Raw genomic sequence first — 6,013 nt, forward strand, 5'->3', positions numbered from 1 at the left:
TCCACGTCTACTGGCATAGCATGGCATAATAAGCAAACGTAGAAGTAACTCCCAAAGGTTTGATACTAAACAGGTAATAGGTACTACCTCACCTACTTCCCATCCCACAATTTAATTACATTCTAATCATGCAATGTGTGTGGATTGATCTAATGCAATAAAACTGGGTAGTAGAAAAGGTATGATCAAAGTGTTACTTGCCTTGCTGATGATCCAGGAAACCTAGCGATATGAAGTAACAGGCGGCGCACTCCGGGTATTCTATCGCAAACAAACAAACAATCATACAATAAGTACTCATCTAATGCACAGGTAAAACTCAAATAAGAGATCTAACCAAAAGGTTCAACTTAAGAACTCCGGTTAGCAAAAAGAATCAAACCGAACGAAGCAACGAAAGTCAAACGGCGAAAGAAAACAACTTTGTTCTACTAATCTGGATCTAGGGAAAATTTTACAGTAGCAAAATCTTGTTTAAGTTGATTAAACGGATATAGGGTTTCGAGACGAAACTCTAGGCGCTTGAATCACCTGATTCCGATAAACGAGCAAAAAGTTATACTAAAACGAAAATCGGATCAGGAATCGCAATCAGAAAAATCGCGGATTTAATCCGAGAAAAAGAAAAACGACGAACGTTCGCTAGAACGAATGAATGGATGAACGCTCGCTATTTAAATAGACCGGAAAAACCGATCTATTTTAAATAACCGAAACTAAAAACCGGCGGAAAAACCGAACGGTTTTTTCGAAAAAAATGGCGGCACGAAAATCGAGGCGGCGGCGAACCTCGGCGAGCGTGCGGCGGCAGCGCGGGTGGCGTCGGGGCACGGGGCTCGAGGCGGGGCTGGCAGCTAGGGTTTGCCCCGGGTGGGCTGCCCCAGCTTATAAAGCCTGCCGGGCCGGAGTCCTAGTCAGACACGGCCTGGTTAGGTCGGTGCGCGTTTTTTTAATTATTATTATTATGCGCAGAAGAAAAATAAGAAGAAATACTAAACGGACTCCAAAAATTCCAAAATAAATTTTCACGGGCTTCTAAAATCAAGCCGCACAATGTGAACATTTATTTGGGACCTAAATGCAATTTTGAAAAACGCACATTTTTCCTAAATTCAAATAAAACACCAAAAAACTCCGAAATAAAATCTTAATTGATTTTATTATTTGATCCTCAATATTTATTTATTTTGTGAAAGTTATTTTATTCCCTCTCTCATATTTTTGTAATAGAAATAATTGATGATAAAATAAATAAAATCAAATGATCCTATTCTCAAAATTTGAGAAAACTCAAATATGAAAATAACGAAATCCCCAACTCTCTCCGTGGGTCATTGAGTTGCGTAGAACTTCTAGGATTAACCAAAATGCAAATAAAATTAAAAAATATATGATATGCAATGATGATCTAATGTATAACATTCCAAATTGAAAATTTGGGATGTTACAGTTGCCTACACCCACAGGCAGAGTTGCTCAAAACTAGACTCAAAGAAAATTAGTAACTGGCCACAGCTACCTCTAGAGTTGCTTACAACCACACTCAAAAGATTTTTTGCTAGTTGCTTATAACCACACTCAAATTCTAAGCACAATCAATGTAAGTTTCATAGGATTTGCTGCATTTTTTGTTTATCACTTGCTCTTTTTAATATTAAAGTTGCCTATAACCAGTCTCAGAGTTGCCTCAAGTTTTGTTGATTATAACCATTTTTTTCTACAGGTCATGATCCCTGTGCTTGAAAACCTAGAACCAGAGAAACCTAATGGCATAGGCCACTACTGGGTTTTCAACATAAATTTGAGGGATGAAATGTTTGAGGTGTTTGACTCGCTGAGACTCATCAAGAAAAGCAAAAGGTTGGATGCGGTAGCAAGGTGCATTGTAGCATATGTTCGGACATTGTGGGATACACATTATCTAGGGCAGGCAAAATTGATGGAGAAATTCCCACTAGTTGATATTGATGCACCAAAGCAAATCATAGCATAAGCACTACTTAAAGAACTACTTACTTGCAGAGATGTTTGTTTATAGGAGATATGTTTTTTTTCAAGTGTTCTTCTGGCATAAAGGATTCTCTTTTTGTTTTTTATTTGTTATGCAGAGGTGACTGTGGGATTTTTGCGCTGATGAACATACTATTGTGGAATGGGACATGGCTTCCAAACTACAGACAAGCTGACATACAGAATATCAGTAAGCGAATGACCATCTCCATGATCAAGTGTCACCTGAACAAGGAGTTGTGGCAGGAGATTCTCAAACCAGTCAAAAAGTGAAAGGAGAGCGGTACATACTTCTTCTTTTTTCCAGTACATCAAGTGAAACAACCTAACATCAGATGTGTGAAATGGAAATGAAATAAGTGTAGTGAACTTGTTTTTCTTTCTGTGAATCAATCAATTTTTGATTTATTATCATTGAGCTACATGGATCTAGTTATGAACTTAAAGCAAAGAAGTAGGTATTAATTATTTCACATCACCTGCCCAAAATCAGCTCACAAGTTGCTTCATATTGCCCCATTGTTTTCCCAAAAACTGCTCACCAGTTGCTTTTTTTATTCACCACTGCTTATAACTATTTGGCAAGAAGAATCAAAACCACAGAATGATAAGCATATAGATTGGCACATGTTGTTTCAACCAAACACCATTTGGGGGATATGTCTGCAATTATGAATTTATAGCGAAGATAGAAACAGATATAGATTATTACAAGCTTCTCCAAATTGATCGACAACTTTTTGACCTAAAACCAGTGGCACAGTTGCTTTAAATTTCCTGATCATCTGCTCAAAAATAAGCTCACTAGTTGCTTCCAGTGTATGTCACCTAGACCAAGGGGGGGGGGGGTCATTTCCTCTGTTCCACGTCACTTCAATTTCTCAGTGCACCTTTGAGCATTGTGGTCAATTGAATCACAAAGGCTGCATTTGTTCTTTCTTTTGGTTGTAGTTCACTACTGCAGGTTGCTGCTAACGCGACACTACAATTAGAGACCCTTCGAAAAAACTATGTGTGATGCATTAACCGCAAAAGGTGGTGTAAAAAACCCGTCAAAAAGGTGCAAAACGTTTGCGATGGAGGATGCATCAAACACGGTTTAGATTATAGTTGCGTGTGCGATTCAGGGCACACGGTTAACCCATTCGAATTGTTTTCGTTGAGGTAGAACAACAGAAACGGGCATCCATATCAATGTGTGTGCGATATACAACATACAGTTTGCTCCGATGAACTGTTTGCTATTAGGCAGTGCAACAGAAACGGTTAGCCAGATCAAGGTGTGTGTGATATAGGGCATACAGTTCACTCGGACGAACTATTTTCGATTAGCGAACAAAACAGAAAGGTTCAACTTAACAAGATGTGTGTGATACGTGGCAAACAGCCGACTCGGATGAACTATTTGCGATGAGAAATTACAACACAGACGGTTAATATAGTTTGTTCATGTGCGATTCTGTGTGTATAAAAAATTGAAAAATGCAAACTAGTTGCTTGCGGTGGCTAGGAGTATCGCACACGATGCGTCTATGAGTACTCGTGTGTGATGATTAGTAAGTTACACATACGTTTCCTTATGTTAACACTTGTGTGATAAATAACACGTGGCACCAGATATGATATTCGGGTTGTGTGTGTGCTCCACTTAGTCTTCCCGCACTCCAGCAAATGCTTCCCGCGCTTCACATGGGTGAATTGTAAAATCCACGCCTCTTCCCTCGCCGGTTTGCCTCCACCAGCTAACGGCTTGCTGCATATAACCTAGGCGGCAACGCACCATCGTGACACTCTGTGCAGATCTAGTCCTCACCCATCTACCATTAGTTATTCCAAACATGCCAGGCAACGACCAAAGCTTCGACGTCAACGCCTACCTGCATTACATCTTCGACTAGGAGAACAAGCTGGAGTAGGTCGGGGAGGAAGAGCTTCATCGGCCGGTGCAGGCACCATGGCCCATCGGCAGCGATATCGGCGTGACAGTCCTTGGGAGCACAATCGACATATTGCAGAGGAGGTGTGATGAGCAGTTTGCTATCCATCGTGCAAAAGATCCAGAGCTCCTCGGCAGGATGGTCGATGACCAACCCGAAGAGCCGCCGTCACCGGTGCTCAACGAGAGCCTGACGCCCCATAAGGAATGGGCAGAGGACCTCTGTGATTCAGTCAAGACACAGGCAGCCTGCGGCTTCATCATTGCCTGCGGCAGCCGTGTCAACCTCGATCCCGATGATGTGGTGGCTAGGCTTGAGCGCATCCTTAGCGGAGTTGACGTCCCCGATGAAGTAGAACATCGCCAACGTGATATCTTGAGGATGCAGGTGAAGGCAGGAATTTGCTACTAGGCCAGAGACATGGAAATGGAGCGGTTCCGTGGAGTTGTCATGCATGTGATTGCACTCTGTCAAGCTCTTGTGGAAGAGGCCCAGCAGCCCCAAGAGCCTCCCAGCGCCAGCAGCTCCGTAGGCGGAGGCAGGTCGGGACACTTGGAGTGAACGACCGCAAGGGTGCTATGCTTGGAGTCCGAGAAGACCATCGTCGGAAGGCCGCCAACTCAGCCTTTTAGCTTATATTTTATTATAATTGCATGCATGTGTAGGTCGTGAGTGTTCTGGGCCTTGCCGCATGTGGCATTTTGAATTATCCTGAATATGTAAGATAATTATTAAGAATTATTAACCATTGCCATTGTAAATTTGCCTCAACAGCAAGTAGAGCGCGTGACGGGACGCCAGAGCGGAGCGCGCCGTGGCCGCCTCAATTGTGAGCAAAACGCGCAGACGGACGTGAGCAGAGCGTGCCGCGGCCGCCTCAACGGCGAGCAACCACATGGTCAACCTTGTGCCATCAATAAATTTTGACCTTGTTTCTCGTCACATTACAGATTACGACACAATAAGTAATTGCAAATCTGTTCACACCTATCAAACTAATATGTGTTCACACTTAGCACCGGGCTATAGAAACTGCCCACTCAAAAATTACTTGACAGTTCCTCTCCTTATCACCCACAAAACTGGTCTTTCCTGTCAAGTCATTTCGCCATAACCGGTAGGAGGAGTTTAGGGTGGACATGTAACCATGCAACAAAGACCAAGGCCGCGGAAGCACTAGAGAGGTCCCGCTGCGAAGCCGCAGCCGCAACAGAGATGTCCCGGTGTGCTGCGGAGCCCTCGAAAGAGCTCTCACAGGCACGCGAGGGCTCTCACAAGCGCTTTCGCGGCGTCGGCCATCGCGACGAGCCAGCATTCCTGAAGTCCTTCACCAGCGACGACGACCTTCTCGCTGGCGTCAATACGCAGTAGGAGCTGGTCGACGGCTTGATGAAGCTGCTCAAGATCAGCGATGCCTCGATTGACAAGGCGATCGGCCTCGTCGAGCAACTCATGGATGACAATGCGAAGCTCCTCAAGTTGGTCGCAGAGAAGGAGGAGGAGGCCGCCGGCTGGAAGATGCTTCATGAGCAAAGCAGTGCCTCGGAGATGACGCTGAAAGCGGTCGTCGAGGAGCTGATGGGTGGCTTGAGGAAGCTCCGGATCGAGCGCGAGTAGGAGGTGGAGGAATCCGTGACTGCTTTCAAGCAAAGTCGTGAGGAATTGAAGAAGGAGCTAAAGGATTTCATCGTCCGGTGATCCACCGACGAGTAGAGACAGTAGTGACCCAGATCATTGTCTACAATTTCCTTCTTCTCTTGCCCCCGTGTCTTCCGGGCTTTTCCACATGTGGCATTTTAAATTATCCGGAATATGTAAGACAATTATTATCTTCGCCATTGTAAATTTGTCGTCGTATTATCTGTTGCCATTTTATTTGTGGTCATATTATCCGTTGCCCTATGTGGCAATTTAAATTAGGGCGGAATACGAGTTGAAAACACGAAGAAAGCAGATGTTGCCATGGGATCACAAGCAAACCCTCTCCATCCAGGTGCTTTAATTAACCCATTAATGGAGAAGTTGTGAACGAGGCGGGCGGCGGCTGGTACATGGAGGTCAAAGAG

Source organism: Triticum urartu, chromosome 3A (assembly GCF_056163025.1).
Source record: "Triticum urartu cultivar PI428250 chromosome 3A, HENAU_Tu73, whole genome shotgun sequence".
NCBI classification, from domain to species: Eukaryota; Viridiplantae; Streptophyta; class Magnoliopsida; order Poales; family Poaceae; genus Triticum; species Triticum urartu.